The sequence below is a fragment of the Arachis duranensis genome, chromosome 5, assembly GCF_000817695.3.
Source record: "Arachis duranensis cultivar V14167 chromosome 5, aradu.V14167.gnm2.J7QH, whole genome shotgun sequence".
NCBI classification, from domain to species: domain Eukaryota; kingdom Viridiplantae; phylum Streptophyta; class Magnoliopsida; order Fabales; family Fabaceae; genus Arachis; species Arachis duranensis.
In genome coordinates this window covers 53,516,014-53,535,842 of record NC_029776.3, presented here as the reverse complement: position 1 = coordinate 53,535,842, position 19,829 = coordinate 53,516,014, and the positions used below count along the sequence as shown (strand labels likewise).

General features: G+C 38.3%; 1 non-coding gene across 1 annotated transcript; it reads right to left on the bottom strand.

The window, feature by feature from the left end:
- Positions 1-18,572: 18,572 nt before the first annotated feature.
- On the bottom strand, positions 18,573-18,676 carry LOC127748143 (small nucleolar RNA R71). Its single transcript, XR_008010086.1, has one exon. It is a non-coding gene; the product is annotated as a small nucleolar RNA R71 (small nucleolar RNA).
- Positions 18,677-19,829: the final 1,153 nt, after the last annotated feature.

Below are 19,829 nucleotides of genomic sequence, written 5' to 3'. Positions count from 1 at the left end.
CTGAAAAAACAAAAAAATGATTCTTGAAACAAAAAAAAGCAGTGAATTCAAAAAAAAAAAAAGTGAAGGAGAAAAAGAGAAAAAAAAGAAAAAAACGAAAAAAAAAGAGAAGAAATAGTTAAAGTCGTGATCCAAAGCAAAAAGAGTGTGCTTAAGAACCCTGGACACCTCTAATTGGGGACTCTAGCAAAGCTAAGTCACAATCTGAAAAGGTTCACCCAGTTATGTGTCTGTGGCATGGATGTATCCGGTGGTAATACTGGAAAACAAAGTGCTTTGGGCCATGGCCAAGACTCATAAAGTAGCTGTGTTCAAGAATCATCATACTTAACTAGGAGAATCAATAACACTATCCAGATTTTGAGTTCCTATAGAAGCCAATTATTCTGAACTTCAAAGGATAAAGTGAGATGCCAAAACTGTTCAGAGGCAAAAAGCTAAAAGCCCCGCTCATCTAATTAATACTAATCTTCATAGATGTTTTTGGAATTCATTGTATATTCTCTTCTTTTTATCTTATTTGATTTTCAGTTGCTTGGGGACAAGCAACAATTTAAGTTTGGTGTTGTGATGAGCGGATAATTTATACGCTTTTTGGCATTGTTTTGAGTATGCTTTTAGTATGTTTTAGTTAGTTTTTATTATATTTTTATTAGTTTTTATTTAAAATTTACTATTCTGGACTTTACTATGAGTTTGTGTGTTTTTTTGTGATTTCAGAAATTTTCTGGCCGAAATTGAGGGACCTGAGCAAAAATCTGATTCAGAAGCTGAAAAGGGCTGCAGATGGGTCACTCGAAGTGGATTTTCTGGAGCTGCAAAAACCCTCTTTGGGAGGCTGGCCATTCGGCCATGCCTAGACCTTGTTCTTATGTATTTTCAACGGTAGAGTTTCTACACACCATAAATTAAGGTATGGAGCTCTGCTGTACCTCGAGTATTAATGCAATTACTATTGTTCTTCTATTCAATTCAGCTTATTCTTGTTCTAAGATATCACTTGTTCCTCAACTTGATGAATGTGATGATCTGTGACACTCATCATCATTCTCACCTATGAACGTGTGCCTGACAACCACCTCTGTTCTACCTTAGATTGAGTGGATATCTCTTAGATTCCTTAATCAGAATCTTCGTGTATAAGCTAGAATCCATTGGCGGCCATTCTTGAGAATCCGAAAGGTCTAAATCATTCTGGGCGTTTAACGCCCAAATTGCCTCTTTACTAATGTTTTAACACCAGTGAGCTCTTTTTCTCTGTGATTCTTCTGCCTTATATTCTAAACCTTCATTTCTCTGTATTATTTACTTGAAAATATATATATTTTTTATTTTTGAATTTTTAATGAAGAGAGAGAAAAACAACAAAATGAAATAAAACATAAAAATGCAAGATCAAAACAAGTAATGCATGCAACGATACTTTGAATGTCAAGATGAACACCAAGAACACTTTGAAGATCATGATGAACATCAATTACATATTTTTGAAAATTTTTAAGAAAAGAAAGACATGCAAGACACCAAACTTAGAAATTTTGAATGTTTAGCTACTATGATTTTGAAAATGCATATGAAAAACAACATAAAACACGAAACAAGAAAATCATGAGATTGAACAAAGGAAATCGTCAAGAACAACTTGAAGATCATAGAAGAACACAATGCATATTTTTTTGGAAAACTTAGGAAAATTAAAAACATGCAATTCACACCAAACTTAGGAATTGACACTAGACTCAAACAAAAAACATAGAATATATTTTTTTATGATTTTATTAAATTTTTTTGTATTTTTCGAAAATAAAAATAAAAAGCTTAAACATAAAATAAAATTACCCAATCTAAGCAACAAGATGAACCGTCAGTTGTCCAAACTCGAACAATCCCTAGCAACGGCGCCAAAAACTTGGTACACGAAATTGTGATCACACTTTTCACAACTCCGCACAACTAATCAGCAAGTGCACTGGGTCGTCCAAGTAATACCTTACGTGAGTAAGGGTCGATCCCACGGAGATTGACGGCTTGAAGCAAGCTATGGTCATCTTGTAAATCTCAGTCAAGTGAATTCAAATGGTTATGAGGATTTGATAATTAAAAGATAAATAAAATGAAAAATAACATAGAGATACTTATGTAATTCATTGGTGGAAATTTCAGATAAGCGTTTGGAGATGCTTTGTTGCTTCTGAACCTCTGCTTTCCTATTGTCTTCATCCAATCATGTGTCCTCCCTTCCATGGCAAGCTGTATGATCCTCTCAGTGTGGTCTGGCTACGGTTTCTATACGGCTAATCAACTGTCAGATTTCTAGTCTCGGATGAAAAATACCAGGCACAGCTACCGCATGGCTAATCATCTGTCAGTTCTCACTTGTGTCGGAATAGGATCCCTTGATTCTTTTGCACACTGCCACTGCGCCCAACAGTCGTGAGTTTGAAGCTCATCACAGTCATCCCTTCCCAGATCCTACTCGGAATACCACAGACAAGGTTTAGACTTTCCGGATTTCAAAAATGTTGTCTATTGGTTCTAGCCTGTACCACGAAGGTTCTAATCACGAATTCGGATGCTCTGTTGTCAGGAGAGGCGATGCGAATCCGTGGATCAAAGACCCAAGAGAATATACTCAGGCTGTCGTCCAATGACTACGTTGAACATCATGTAGACCGCTTGTGGTTGTCAGGCACGCGGATCTTGGCTAAGCGAGTAACGAAGATAGTGGGTGATTGTCACAGATCACCCCTTCATTCTGACTTAACTGAATTAAGTACGAGAGTATATCTTGGAGAAGAAGTAGGTGTGAATTGAAAGAAAAACAATAGTACTTGCATTAATTCATGAGGAACAACAGAGCTCCTCACCTTAATCTATGAGGTGTAGAAACTCCACTGTTGGAAAATACATAACAAATGGTCTAGGCATGGCCGAATGGCCAGCCTCCCTAATGGCATGATAAACGATAAAAAGGTTCAAAGACCCCTAAAACAATAGTAAAAAGTGCTATATATACTAAACTAGTTACTAGGGTTTACAGAAAATGAGTAACTAAGTGCAGAAATCCACTTCCGGGACCCACTTGGTGTGTGTTTGGGATGAGCTTTGAAGCTTTCACGTTCATAGGCCATCCTTGGAGTTAAACGCCAGCTTGGGTGCAGTTTGGGCGTTTAACTCCAGCTTTGGTGCCAGTTCTGGCGTTTTACTCCAGAAAAGGGTCTCTGGTGGGAGTTTGGACACCAGTTTGGGTCATCAAATCTCGGGCAAAGTATGGACTATTATATGTTGCTGGAAATCCCAAGATGTCTACTTTCCAAAGCAATTGAGAGCGTGCTAGTTGGGCTTCTGTAGCTCCAGAAAATCCACTTCGAGTGCAGGAGGGTCAGAATCCAACTGCATCTGCAGAGCCTCTGAATCAGATTTTTGCTCAGGTCCCTCAATTTCAGCCAGAAAATACCTAAAATCACAAAAAAACACACAAACTCATAGTAAAGTTCAGAAATGTGATTTTTGCATTAAAAGTAATAAAAATATACTAAAAAGTAACTAAACCACACTAAAAACTACTTAAAAACAATGCCAAAAAGCGTATAAATTATCCGCTCATCATAGGTCATTGAAGGAATTACCCAAGTTGGACAAAAAATCTTGAATGATGGAATCATCTTGATCAATTCCTACCAACTCTTCATTTGACTCCTTTTGCACTTCTTTTTGTGACTTAACATCTTCTTCTCGGATTCTCAATTCTTCTTTCACTCCACAATTTTCACTTGGTTCCCCCTGTTCGTCCACTAGAATTTCTTGCTTGCGGCATGAACACGATGAAGCTAAATGATCCAAAGCCCTTGCTAAGTTAGACATGACTTACTCTTTCTTCTTCCGGAACTCTTGTTGTTCTTGAATAAGAATGAAAAGTTCTTCTTGTGTGGCTTGATCCATATTTGAAGATGAAGATTGAGGTGATGAAGGTTGACAATCAAACTCATGAGGGTAAGGGTTTTGGTTTTGTATGTAGTGGGGTGATGGTGTATAGGATTTGTGACCGGAGAGGTAAGTGGTTGGGTTCCATTAGGGTGCATTGTGGTGATAACGTGAAAAAGTCATGAAAAATACATAAACAAAAACCTACTAACAAAAGCAAACAAACAACCAAAAATTGCTATTTACACTATCAACATATTCACAAGAACCAAAAGATTTAACACCAATTGCCTCCCCGGCAACAGCGCCAAAAACTTGATGATGTGGATCACGATGGTTCAAAAATTTAGTAAAACAGTGTCTTCGTTGGTAGTATAGTCCAAACAAACAAATAATCCTCAAAATCAAAGTTTAATATTTCTAATTCAATTTAACCGAGAGTATTTAGCTCCCGGGTTGTTCTCCCTAGGAATGTAATTGGGAGTGTTTCTCTTTTGGTTGTGATGGCAAAAAGGGGTTTTAAATAAAAGAACGAAAAAGATTGAGAAATAAAAGAACTAAGGAATGATCAAAATTGTAATTAATGCAAGTAAAAGGAAACAAGATCGAAACTAGTGAAAATGCATAAAAAGAGCCTTGACTTGGGAATGAGGATCCATGGAATCCTATCATTGCCATAACCACAACTATGGTAATTAGTATGAGTCAATCTCACCTAGTCAACCCCAACCATCGAGGAGTAAGTCAAGCAGACCTTAATCCATAAGTCCTAACCAACTTATCAAACTAGTTGATAAAAGCCTAGCGTCAATGGAAACAAGAGTCAACTAACTGCCCAAGAATTATCACTAAATGTCGGATGTTATAACTCTAGTATATTAGGAACTCAAACCACAAGCCAAGGTGTAAAAATCTACTCAAAATCTAAAGTTGGCATTTTCACAAACACCTTGTGTGCATAAAAATAAGGTATGGAAAGTTGCAAGGAAAATTAAGAACTATAACCAACTATCAATAAAACCAAATATAAACAAATAATCAAACATAAAGGAAGCATGAAACATAAATTTCATTGATCAAAACATCAAGAAACACAAAATTGCAATATGAACAAAGTAACTTGAACCAAAAGGAAATGAGAGTAAAAGTGCTTTAATTAAAGAGGAAATTGAGAGTTCTTATAATTAAAGAAGTAAAATGAAAGATTAAAGCTTGCTATAAAATGCTACAATTGAAATGAAAATTAAACCCTAAGAGAGCAACACTACTCCTACTCCTATGGAAGCTTCCTATACTACTACTACCAAAAAATAAAAGTGAGCTCCCCTTTGATATGTGTTGAGTCTCCCCTTATATAGCACTTTAATTCAGCAATTCAGCCTTCCAAAATGGGCCAAAAGCCCCCAAAGTACGCGTTGCACGTGTTCATTAAAGAAATCACGTGTTGGGTCCTGTGCGGACGCATAGATGTGTGCATCCGCACACTTTGTTGTTTTGGCTCCTGTGCGTACGCATGGGTACTTGTGTGCACACACGCATAGAAATTTTCTCTTATGCGTACGCACACTAGCATGTGCACATGTCTGCGCACGCACACTTAGCTGAAGCGGTCTTGTGCGTACGCATGCTTGCTTGTGCGCACGCACACCTTGCTGTGTGTGCTTTTCCTTGTCTTCTTCATGTGTTCTCCCTTCTACATGCTTTCTTCCACTTTTGGCCATCCATTATTGCCTTTGAGGCCTGAAATCACTCACAAACCATATCACGGCATCGAATGGAATAAAAGTGGAATTAAATTACTCTATCAAAGAACAAAATTGCATGTTTTCAGATTTTGAGATCAAATTAGGGATCAAACACAAAAGTATGCTATTTTGGTGCTTAAGTGTGAGTTCATGTGCTAGAATCCATCCAAATTGAGTCAAAATATACCATCAAATATGGACTCATCACCATGCACAGGCTGTGCCCATGCTAAGGACAGAATGGAAATCAGGACCTATGCGGACGCACAGGTCTGTGCCCACGCACAGGCTGTGCCCATGCACAGACCTGTACGTACACACAAGTACCAGCGCATGCCTCCATTAAAATTGCACGTGGACTCGCATTTTGGGGGGATTTTTGGCCCATTTTTTGAAGGCTTTGGAGCATATTTGAAGGGGAAAACAACTATATATCATACCATACACTACCATACTTCACACAACACATTTTAGGAGTAGTTTTAGGGTAGTTAGCTTAGGTTTTCTCTCTAATTCATTAGGGTTTTAATTAGGGTTTCAATGTAGCATTTTATACTTCAATTTTGTTCTTGGATTTTGCTATTTCATTGTAAGTATTTCTTTAATTCCTCTTTTATTGCACTACTTGTTCTACACTTTCTTCTACTTTAATTTCCTTTTATCAATATATACATAGTCTTGCAATTTTGGATTCCTAGTTGTTTAATTTGATGTTTGATGGCTTTTATATGTTTGTTTGAGTTGCGTTTATTGATTTTGAGCATTTATGGTTCATAACTTTCATTAATTTACCAATTTTGTCATGTTTTATGTTTATGCCCTCTATGTGTTTGATGAAATGCCAAGCTTAGTTATGGGGTAGATTTCCACCACTTGACTTGGGAAAAATGAGTATATGGATTACTAGAGCCATAATGTCCAACATGTAGTGATAATTCTTGGGTTGTTAGTTGTTATTGTTTCCACTAATGCCAGCTTTTTACTAAGGTAATTAGTAAGTTAGCTAGGATTTGCGAATTGATGACAATTATGCTCACTTGACTTACTCTCCGATGTGAGGGTTGACTTAGTGAGATTAATCCATCATAATTATCATAGTTGTGGTTATGGCAAGAAAGGGATTCCATAACTCATCCCAAGCCAAGGTTTCATTTATGTCTTGAATCACTTTTCAATCACTTTAAAGCTTTACTTGTTCATATTGTATACATAGTTCTTATATTTCTTTATTAGTTTATTAATTGCAATTTGTCTTGTTCTTTTATCTCTTTATTGCTTGCTTCTTCATTGAAACCCCCTTGCTTCCCACAACCGAAATTGTATGCACTCGTTGTCACTAGTTCCTAGGGAGAACGACCCGGGAGTCTAAATACTCTCGGTAACTTTTGTATTGAATTGTGACATTATCTTTTTAGATTAAACTTTGATTGTGAGATTTTATTGTTGATTTGGACTATGCTACCAATGATGGAATTCTATTTTGAGAAACTCTAGATCAACGATAAAACACTCATATAGCAACACCAAAACAGGCAGCCATGGCGCTGAACGCCAATGAGGAACCCCTCACTGGGCATTCAAAGCCCACCAGCCCAGGGAAGCTAGCGTTTAATGCCAGCACGGACATCCCTGCTGGGCATTCAACGCCCAGAGTGCTAGAGGGACTAGCGTTTAACGCCAGTCAGGATGGACAGCAAGGGCGTTCAACGCCTAGTAAGCTGACAGAGTTGGCATTGAATGCCAGTCAAAGCACACCCTTTGAGTGCCTAAAGCCTACTCAATAACCCTCTAGCCCAGAACCAAAGAAAACCATAAAGACAATTATGGTTCCTTTAAATGCACTTCTACAGTGCATAAGTTCTGATGACTACTCATCCTCAAGTAAGGATGAAGACACTAGGGAAGAGCAAGTTGCTCATTTCCTAGGAGCTCTAGTGAAGCTGAATGCCAAACTATTTGGTACAAAACCTCTGGAGGAAGAACATCTACTGCTCACCAAAGAACTCCATGCTTTGGTTTAGTAAGAGCTACCTCAGAAGCTTCCAGACCCTGGACGCTTTCGGATTCCTTGCAGCCTAGGCACCATGACCTTTGAAAAGGCTTTATGTGACCTAGGGTCAAGTATCAACCTCATGCCACTCTCTGTAATGGAGAAGCTGGCATACTTGAGGTACAAGCTGCACAAATCTCTTTAGAGAAGGCAGACAAGACCATGAAGAAGCCATATGGCTTAATGGAGGATGTATTGGTTAGAGTTGAAAACCACTACATTCCTGTAAACTTCATAGTCTTGGACATAGGAAAGGATGAGGATGATTGTGTCATCCTTGGAAGGCATTTCCTAACCATAGCTAATGCTATCATTGATGTGGCTAAGGGATAACTAACCCTAAAGTTAGGGGAGGATCACATCTTATTTAAGATACCTCACCCTCATTCTCCCTCTAAAAGAGAGATAAATGTGCAACACCTAGTGAGTCCATATTTTTCAATATATTTTGCCTTGATTTGAATGGATTCTAGCATATGAACTCAAACTTAAGCACCCAGATAGCATACTTTTGTGTTTGATCCCTAATTTGATCCTAAATGTAAAAACACGCAATTCTGTGCTTTAATAGAGCAAATTAATTCCACTTTTATTCCATTCGATGCCGTGATACGGTTTGTGAGTGATTTTAGGCCTTGAAGGCAAGAATGGATGGCCAAAAATGGAAGATAGCATGTACAAGGGAGAAAACATGAAGAAAATAAGGAAAAGCACACACAGCGAAGTGTGTGTGCGCACAAGCGAGGATTTCCATGTGTGCGTGTGCACAGGCACCTGTGTGTACACACAGGTCAATTTTCAGCCGTGTGTGGATGTACACGTCTGTGCATCTGCACAGGTCCCTGCACGTGATTGCATTAATGAATCACGTGCTGCGCGAATTTGGAAGCCCTTGGCTCATTTTTGGAAGGCTGAAATGCTGTTTTGGAGTGCTATATAAAGGAGACTTCAACACTTATCAAAGGGAGCTCACTTAGATAGTTTTGAAGAGTAATTAAGAGTAGGAGTAGGAGTAGTGTAGCATTTCTCTCTTAGGGTTTCATTTTCCATTCTCATGTAGCATTTTATAGCAAGCTTAATTTTGGATTTTGATCATCTTTAATTGTAAGTACTCTTAATTTCCTCTTTAATTAAAACACTTTTACTTTCATTTCCCTTTGATTCAAGTTACTTTGTTCATATTGCAATTTTGTGTTTCTTGAAGTTTTGATCAATGAATTTTATGTTTCATGCTTCCTTTATGTTTGATTGCTTGTTTACAATTGGTTTTGTTGAGAGTTGGTTATAGTTTTATCATCTTCCTTGCAATTTCCTATACTTTTCTTTCATGAACACAAGGTGTTTGTGAAAATGTCAACTTTAGATTTTGAGTAGATTTTCACACCTTGGCTTGTGGTTTGAGTTCCTAGGATACTAGAGTCATAATGTCCGACATTTAGTGGTAGTTCTTGGGTAGTTAGTTGACTCTTGTTTCCATTGACTCTAGCCTTTTATCAACTAGTTAGTAAGTTGGTTAGGACTTATGGATTAAGATCAATTATGCTTGCTTGACTTACTCCTCGATGGTTGGGGTTGACTAGGTGAGATTAACTCATCATAATTACCATAGTTGTGGTTATGGCAACGATAGGATTCCTTGGATCCTCACTCCCAAGTCAAGGCTTCTTTTATGAATTTTCCCTAGTTTTGATCTTGTCTTCTTTTACTTGCATTAATTACCAATTTTGAACATTCCTTAGTTGTTTTAATCCTTTGTTTGTTGATTTTGCTAAAACCCCTTTTTGTCCTATCAACCGAAAGCGTATAACACTTCAATTGCGTCCTAGGGAGACGACCCAAGGTTTAACTTCTCTCGGTTTATATTGTGTTTTTGAATTTAACATGTGAATTGAGCATTACTTGTTGGCTTGGAACTATACTTACAATGCCAATCTTATTTTGAGATAAAATACCTAGTCGACAGTTTTGCTCATACATCAAATTTGGCGCCGTTGTCAGGGAATGCAATTGGTGTTATATCTTCTGGTTAATGTAAATATGTTAATAGTGTAAATAGCACTTTTTGGTTGTTTGTTTGCTTTTGTTAAGTAGGTTTTTGTTTATATTTTCTTGATGAATTTTTCACACCATCACCACAATGCACCCCAATGGAACCCAAACACTTACCTTTATAGTCACAATCTTACACACCATCGCCCCACTACATACAAAACTAAAACCTTTACCCTCATGAGTTTAATTGTCAACCTTCATCACCTCAAGCTTCATCTTCATATATGGATCAAGCCACACAAGAAGTACTTTTCGTGCTCATTCAAGAATAACAAGAGTTTCGAAAGAAGCAAAAGCAAGTCATGTCTACCTTAGCAAAAGCTTTGGATTATTTAACTTCATTGCGTTCATGCCGCAAGCAAGAAATTATATTGGGCGAATGTGTAGAACCATGTGAAAAGTGTGGAGTGCAAGAAGAATTGCAAAATCAAGAAGATGTCAAGTCACAACATGAATTACAAAAGGAGACAAATTAAGAGTTGGTAGGAATTGATCAAGAGGATTTCATCATTAGAGATTTTTTTGTCCGACTTGGGTAATTCCTCCAATGACCTTCATGAGCCTCCATTGTTAGATGTGGAAGGAGATGTTGATGTGGACTTCACACAACCTCCAATTTTTTACTTGAGTGATGATAAAGAAAATTCAAAAGAGGTTGAGGAAGATTTTAGTTGCCAAGAGGTGAAGGCATTTGTGCAAGAGCGAATTCAGTGGGTGAAGAATTCTCCAACAAGCTTTCTAGCCCTACATCAATATGTCGTTCTAGAAATGGATGGTCAACTTCGAACCTTTCTTGGAATAGTAAATGGTGAAGAGAAGAATGTTAATTGGCAACGGAATGGAAAGTTCATCAAAAGGGCCAACTTAACATTTGGAACTCAATTTTGGTGCAAGAGTCAATTTAGTGGATTCCGGGGAGTGCACAAGCATGTCAATGGTGATAGAGGAACTCAAGTATGGGATCCGGGCATTGGTCTTATGGGTCAACACTTATGGATCCTAGTTGTTAGCCTAAAGTCTCTTGAGAGTTTGATGAATTTCATATGGGATCCTGGAGGTCAAATCAATAGCAAACTTGGTTGGAGATTCAAGGAGGAGTGGAAGCATATGTCGCCCTAACAAGGATCTCGTCACAAAGTCCAACTTAGGACTATAAACCAAAGTGCTAGGTGGGAGACACCACACCATGGTAATATCCTTCTAACTTTCTCTCTTTTACTTTCTTGTTTCATGAATAATTGGCTATATTGCTTGATTGGTTAGATTTATTTTGATGTTTGTTGGGGAATTCTAGTGAAATCATGTGTTTTTTGGGAGTTTTGTGATATTTTGGGACTTGAAAACCTATTTTGGATGTCAAAATTGATGCATTGGAGGCAAAATTTTTGTTGCAGGAACAGAGACCTATGCGTGCGCACAGTCTTGTGCGTCCGCACAAGTCCCCTATTTTCTAGTTTCCGTGCGTACGCACAGCAACATGCGCACGCACACCCTTAAACACCCCGTCTGTTCCCAACACACGCACAAGCTGTGCATGGGAACACCCCCATTTCTCTCCTATGCATCCGCACACCATGCTTGCGGCCGCCCACGTGTACCTTTAAAAAAAAACCCATCTGTGCGTGCGCATAGCTCTGAGCACACACATAGCAAGGAACCTGCCCTTCTGGCCGCAGCGCACGCACAGGCTGTACGTGTGAACCCAACCCCCTTTTCCCTTTTGTGCGAGTGCACACCTCCTTGTGCATCCGCACAAGTTAAATTATACCTTCTGCTCACAGCGTCCGCACGACCCCATGCGCGCGCATACCCCCTTCTTTTCCCCTGTATGCGTCTGCACAGGACCCTTTTTGAACACTAATTCGAAAAGGGGAAGGGTCGTGCTTCATTTACCAAAACCCCTCCAACCCTTTCTCTTCTCCTCTCTCTCTCTGAACACTACAACCCAACCCCCTCCTTCCAACCACCGCCGGCGACCGCACCACTACGCCACTGTTCTCTCTTCTCAGTCTCAGCGGCCACCGCCAGCCCTAGGTCACGCCTCTTTGTTCCGGCGAACAGCACTAGCAGCGGCGGACCCCTGTGCCGCTGCATCCCTATCTCGCTCAAGCCTCCCTCATCCTTCCTTTTCTCCTCTGAATTATAGGTTTCCTATCCCCTGACCTGTTTCATTTCTTCTTTCTTCCTACTTCATTTTACTGCCTCTTTCTGGTTCTGATTTTCCTCTTCTGTTTTAGTCACTGGGTGGTTTTAGGTTAGATGACCTGTGTTTCTGGATTGAATATCTGTGATGTTAGCTGATTGTTGTTGAGTTTTCTGAGTGACTGCATCCTGCTTTTACTTGTACACTGAGTGCTCTAACTGATACCATGTATAGTGACCTCTAATTGCTGCTGCTGATATTGCACATTTTATGCTTGTCAAAATGCCTGAATAGATTTTTGAAACCAACTTTTGTGTCTGATCAATATCGATTTTGCATTTTCTTCCATTTTTGCATTATTACTTTATACTTGTGCAATTTTTTGCTAAATATGGATGCTGCCTGGAATTTATTAATGATGCACTCTGTGTTCATTTTCCTGAAGCATCAATTTGAACTTAATTTTGCTTTCTGATTATCTGGTTTGATGCCAATTTTGCTGTGCATATCATCCTTTACTAATTAGTTTACAAACTATGCACTTCTTTGCTGACATTGATCTAGAAACCAAATTGAACTGAAACTCATATCTTTCGTCAGTCTATTTGGTACTTTTAAGTGCATAGCATGCTGAACTACTGCATTAGGTGCTGACTGCTCATTCTTTTTGGCTCACATACCAAACTCACATTAAACTTGCAATTTTGAAATTTGTTTGGAGTCATTGGCAGCAGTACATACCTTGCTTTCTACGTGAATTGATGCTGTTGCACATTCATGAACTATTATGAAATGGACAACCACATACATAGCCATTTGTTCCGTTATGTTTTTGAGCAATGTACTTTGTTTTTCAAGCAAGTACTGCTTTGGACAAGGAGCTATGTACATGTGATCATTTCTGACTTCTTAATATGAATATGTCAAGCTTTCACTATGATCTTGATTTTTGCCTTTTGTGCTAATTTTTGCAAACTTTTTTCAATTTCCACAGCACAATTGCGATAATCAAATTCCATCAATTCAATTCACTTACATAATGCACCTAGGACATACCTACGCTTTCATTGTTTGTCCATTCATTCAGTTGTTGCTTAGGTTGCTTGATCTTGGGAAAACACATTTCTTTTGAACCTTTAACTACTCTATACATGTTTTCCCTTGATTGAGTATTTGTTTATCTGATTGGCTCTCACTTGAACTATTTGATTATATCCTTCTTCTTTCTGTGACTTTTAGCTATTCCCCTGAGTTGTATTCTGCTTTTGTCTTTTTCAGGATAGCTCGTAAAGGGAAGGAAAAAGCCAATCCTTTGGCCCATCCTCCTCCTGCACCCCCGAGCACCCAACCAGAAATATTCATTAATGATGATGCCCAGGAACAATATAAAAAAATAGAAAACAAAGCCTTTCACTATGAGTGAAAACTAAACTTGCCTGAGAAATATGCGGACCAAGTTTTGGACAGATTAAATTTTTATCATTGGGAGTTCATAAAATTCGATCCGGTGGATGTTAATGAACACCAGGTCAAAGAATTTTACGCAAATCTCCTAAAGAGGGATGCCACAACTATTTTTCTCAGAGGTGTCACTCTGGACATCTCTGATACTGCTTTAGAGGCCCTCTTAGGTATTCTGCGTATTCTTCCGACTCGTGACGCCTACACTCAGATAGTAAAAGATTTGTTATCGGGCAAGCTTTAACTGGATGTTGTCCTGAGGAAGATTGGCACACCTGAGGCCAGATAGGAGTACAGCAAGGGAGAAAACATGGTCCCACAGAGCATTGCATGCACTGACCTCAACCCGGAGGTGAGGATTTGGCAGTAGATCATCACCGACTACATCTTTTCGAGCACGCATGCCACGCACATCAGGATCCGTGTGGCAGTTCTCCTTCGAGCCATTCTGGAGGGGAAGAGGATCTCTGTTTTTCTCCTCAGCAGAGATTCAATGTGGAAAGTGACACAACAGCAGAAATACAATATTTTCTTCCCATTGTTGATCACCAGATTGGCCACCGGACGTTTGTCTACATCAGTAAGCAGGCATGTCTTCCATACAGCGACTACGACAGACCACCACAGAAAAAGAGGAAGACTACTAAGCCATCATCATCATCAGCAGAGCCATCAGCACCTCCAGCACCTTCTGTGCTGACACCCCGGCTCCAGACACCCTTTGAGCTGTGTCGGGAGATTTTGGAGACTATGCACCGTATTGAGCGCCGCAACGCTCGCCACTTCCAGTTGATAGTGGCAAAGTTTGACGGTCATGATCCTGGACCACCTCCTCGGGACACACCTAAGCCTGAGCCTGAGCCTGAGACAGAGGAGCCGGCACCGGAGGATCCAACAACTGAAGCTGGCCAGGCAGATGAGCCTCAGGAGCACATAGGAACAGAGGCCACAATGGAGGAGCCTGTAGATCACATTATTGAGGAGCCGGCAGCTGTAGCCGAGCCAATTGTCGAGACCGCAACAGAGCCAGCTGGCCACACACATGAGGAGCCTAGAGCACATCCCGCACCACAGCCGTTGATGAGCGGATAATTTATACGCTTTTTGGCATTATTTTTAGATAGTTTTTAGTATAATCTAGCTATTTTTAGGGATGTTTTCATTAGTTTTTATGCTAAATTCACATTTCTGGACTTTACTATGAGTTTGTGTGTTTTTCTATGATTTTAGGTAATTTCTGGCTGAAATTGAGGGACATGAACAAAACTCTGATAAAAGGCTGACAAAGGACTGCTGATGCTGTTGGATTCTAACCTCCCTGCACTCGAAACAGATTTTCTGGAGCTACAGAAATTCAAATGTCGCGCTCTTAATGGCGTTGGAAAGTAGACATCCAGAGCTTTCCAGCAATATATAATAGTCCATACTTTATTCGAGATTAGACAACGTAAACTGGCGCTCGACGCCAATTCCATGTTGTATTCTGGAGTCAAACGCCAGAAACACGTCACGAACCAGAGTTGAACGCCAAAAACACATTACAACTTGGCGTTCAACTCTAAAAGAAGACTCAGCTCGTGTAAAGTTCAAGCTCAGCCCAAGCACACACCAAGTGGGCCCCAGAAGTGGATTTCTGCATCAATTACTTACTTCTGTAAATCCTAGTAGCTAGTCTAGTATAAATAGGACTTTTTACTATTGTATTCAGTGTCTTTGACCATTCGGTCTTTTGACCATAGGTCCTTCTCCCTATTTTTGAATTCATATCATATTTTGGGGGCTGGCCATTCGGCAATGCCTGGACCTTCACTTATGTATTTTCAACGGTGGAGTCTCTACACATCATAGATTAAGGGTGTGGACCTTCACTTATGTATTTTCTATTCGATTCGATTTATTCCTGTTCTAAGATACCATTCGTACTTCAACCTTATGGATGTGATGATCCATGACACTCATCATTATCCGTCCCTATGAACGCGTGCCTGACAACCACTTCTGTTCTACAAGCAAAAGCTAGAGTGTGTATCTCTTGGATTCCTGATGCACGACGCATGGTTGCCCTCGCCTGACAACCGAGCCTTCCATTCCGTGATATCAGAGTCTTTGTGGTATAAGCTAGAATTGATAGTGGCATTCATGAGAATCCGGAAAGTCTAAACATTGTCTGTGGTATTGCGAGTAGGATTCTGGGATTGAATGACTGTGACGAGCTTCAAACTCGCGATTGTTGGGCGTGATGACAAACACAAAAGAATCAAGGGATTCTATTCCGACATGATCGAGAACCGACAGATGATTAGCCGTGCCGTGACAGAGCATTTGGACCTTTTTCACTGAAAGGATGGGATGTAGCCATTGACAACGGTGATGCCCTACATACAGCTTGCCATGGAAAGGAGTAAGAAGGATTGGATGAAGGCAGTAGGAAAGCAGAGATTCAGAAGGAGCACAGCATCTTCATACGCCTATCTGAAATTCCCATCGATGATCTACATAAGTATTTTTATCTTTATTTTCAGTTTATTTATTATTATTATTCGAAAACTCCATAACCATTTATTATCCGCCTGACTGAGATTTAAAAGATGACCATAGCTTGCTTCATACCAACAATCTCTGTGGGATCGACCCTTACTCACGTAAGGTTTATTACTTGGACGACCCAGTACACTTGCTGGTTAGTTGAGCAAAGTTGTGAAATTATGTTTAGACCATGGTATTGAGCACCAAGCTTTTGGGGCCATTACCTGGGAATCAATTTCGAACAACAATTTAAGTATGAATCACAATTTCATCCACCAAGTTTTTAGCGCCAATGCCGGGGATTGTTCGAGTATGGACAACTGACAGTTCATCTTGTTGCTCAGATTAGGTAATTTTCTTTTTGTTTTATTTTCAAAAAATTTTCAAAAATCTTTCAAAAAAAATATTTTTACTTCTGTTTTCGAAAAATTATTCTAAATTTTTAAAAATGAATTCTAGTGTTTCATGAAGCATGTTGAAGCTTGGCCGGCTGTAAAGCCATGTCTAACTCAATTGGATTGAGGCTTCCACTTGTCAACATAAAAGGCATGTATATGGAGTTGGATGAAGTATCAACTGTTGCACGCCTGATTTATATCTTAAAGCTGGCTGGCTATTAAGCCATGTCCAACCCCTGGATTGGAGCTTTAAGATAACATTGAAAGATTCCTGGAATTCTTATTAAAAATTTTGAATTTCTTATTTTCTTTTTTCTATATGTTTTTCGAAAAAAATAAGAGAAAATACAAAAAAATACAAAAAAATCATAAAATCATAAAAACCAAAAATAGTTTTTGTTTCTTGTTTGAGTTTTGTGTCATGTTTTAAGTTTGGTGTCAATTGCATGTTTATCTTGTCCTTGCATTTTTCGAAAATTCATGCATTCATAGTGGTCTTCATGATCTTCAAGTTGTTCTTGGTAAGTCTTCTTGTTTGATCTTGATGTTTTCTTGTTTTGTGTCTTTTGTTGTTTTTCATGTGCATTTTTGCATTCATGGTGTCTAAGCATTAAAGATTTCTAAGTTTGGTGTCTTGCATGTTTTTTTTGCATCAAAAATTTTTCAAAAATATGGTCTTGATGTTCATCATGATCTTCAAAGTGTTCTTGGTGTTCATCTTGACATTCATAGTGTTCTTGCATGCATTATGTGTTTTGATTCATAACTTTCATGTTGTGATTCATTTTTTATATTTTTCTCTCTCATAATTAAAAATTCAAAAATAAAAAAATATCTTTTCCTTTTTTCTCTCAAAATTTCGAAAATTTGGGTTGACTTAGTCAAAAAATTTTAAAATTAGTTGTTTCTTGTAAGTCAAGTCAAATTTTCAATTTTAAAAATCTTATCTTTTCAAAATCTTTTTCAACTTTCAAATCTTTTTCATTTTTCTTTTATGATTTTTTAAAATTTCAAAAATTATTTTCAAAATCTTTTCTTAATTTCATTTCAAAATTTCGAAACTTAACTAACAAGTAATGTGATTGGTTCAAAATTTTGAAGTTTGTTACTTTCTTGTTAAGAAAGGCTCAATCTTTAAATTCTAGAATCATATCTTTTAGTTTCTTGTTAGTCAAGTAATTAATTTTAATTTTAAAAAAATTTAATCTTTTCCAACCATATCTTTTTAATCATATCTTTTTATCATATCTTTTTCAAAATTTTATCTTTTTCAAAAATTTGATTTCAAAATATCTTCTTATCTTCTTATCTTTTGAAATTTGACTTTCAAATCTTTTTCAACTAACTATTTGACTTTTTATTTATTTCTTATCTTTTTCGAAATCACCTAACAACTTTTCTCTCTCTAATTTTCGAAAATACCTCCCTCTTTTTTAAAAATTCTTTTTAATTAATTAATTGTTTTAAATTTTAATTTTAATTTTATTTCTTATCTTAATGTTCGAAAATCATTAACTCCTTTTCAAAATTATTTTTGAAAACTTCTATCTCTCATCTTATTCTATTTATTTATTCATTCACTAACACTTCTCTTCATCTCAAATCTCTACCCCTATCCTCACCTTTGTGTTTGGATTCTCCTTTTTTTATTCCCTTTCTTCTTCTACTAACAATAAGGAACCTCTTTACTGTGACATAGAGGATTCCTCTTCTTTTTTTGTTCTCTTCTCTTTCATATGAGCAGGAACAAGGAAAAAGGCATTCTTGTTGAAGCTAATCCAGAACCAGAAAGAACTCTGAAGAGGAAACTAAGAGAAGCTAAATTACAATAATCCAGAGATAACCTTGCTGAAATTTTCAAACAAGAAAAGGAGATGGCGGCCGAACCCAAAAACAATAATGCAAGGAGGATGCTTGGTGATTATACTACACCCACTTCCAAGTTTGATGGAAGAAGCATCTCAATTCCTGCCATTGGAGCAAACAATTTTGAGCTGAAACCTCAATTAGTTGCTCTAATGCAATAGAACTGCAAATTTCATAGACTTCCATCAGAAGATCCCTACCAGTTCTTAACTGAGTTCTTGCAGATCTTTGAGACTGTTAAGACTAATAGAGTAGATCCTGAAGTCTACAGGCTCATGCTTTTCCCTTTTGCTGTAAGAGACAGAGCTAGAGCATGGTTGGACTCTCAACCTAAAGATAGTCTGGACTCCTGGGATAAGCTGGTCACGGCCTTCTTGGCTAAATTCTTTCCTCCTCAAAAGCTGAGCAAGCTTAGAGTGGATGTTCAGACCTTCAAACAAAAAGATGGTGAATCCTTCTATGAAGCTTGGGGAAGATACAAGCAGATGACCAAAAGATGTCCTTCTGACATGTTTTCAGAATGGACCATGATAGATATATTCTATTATGGTCTATCTGAGTTCTCTAAGATGTCACTGGACTATTCTGCAGGTGGATCCATTCACCTAAAAAAAACGTCTGCAGAAGCTCAAGAATTTATTGACATGGTTGCAAATAACCAGTTCATGTACACTTCTGAGAGGAATTCCGTGAATAATGGGACACATCAAAAGAAGGGAGTTCTTGAAATTAATGCTCTGAATGCTATATTGGCTCAGAACAAAATGTTGACTCAGCAAGTCAACATGATTTCTCAAAGTCTGAATGGATGGCAAAATGTATCCAACAGTACTAAAGAGGCATCTTCTGTAGAAGAAGCTTATGATCCTGAGAACCCTATAATAGTAGAGGTAAATTATATGGGTGAACCTTATGGAAACACCTATAATTCATCATGGAGAAATCATCCAAATTTCTCATGGAAGGATCAACAAAAGCCTCAACAAGGCTTTAATAATGGTGGAAGAAATAGGCTCAGCAATATCAAGCCTTATCCATCATCTTCTCAGCAACAGATAGAGAATTCTGAACAGAGCACCTCTAACTTAGCAAACTTAGTCTCTGATCTAACTAAAGCCACTTTAAGTTTCATGAGTGAAACAAGGTCCTCCATTAGAAATCTGGAGGCACAAATGGGCCGGCTGAGTAAGAAAATCACTGAAACTCCTCCTAGTACTCTCCCAAGCAATACTGAAGAGAATCCAAAAAGAGAGTGCAAGACAATTGATATAATCAATATGGCCGAACCTAGAGAGGAAGGAGAGTATATGAATCCCAATGAGGAATACCTCATGGGACGTCTCTCAAGCAAGAAGGAGTTTCCTATTGAGGACCCAAAGGAATCTGAGGCTCATATAGAGACCATAGAGATTCTATTAAACCTCCTTCTGCCATTCATGAGCTTTGAAGACTATTCTTCCTCTGAAGAGGATGAAGATGTAACCGGAGAGCAAGTTACTCAATATCTAGGAGCTATCATGAAGCTGAATGCCAAGTTATTTGGTAATGAGACTTCGGAAGGTGAACCTCCCTTACTCATTGGTGAACTAGATACATAGGTTTAGCAAAATTTACCTCAAAAGAGACAAGATCCTGGCAAATTCGTAATACCCTGCACCATAGGC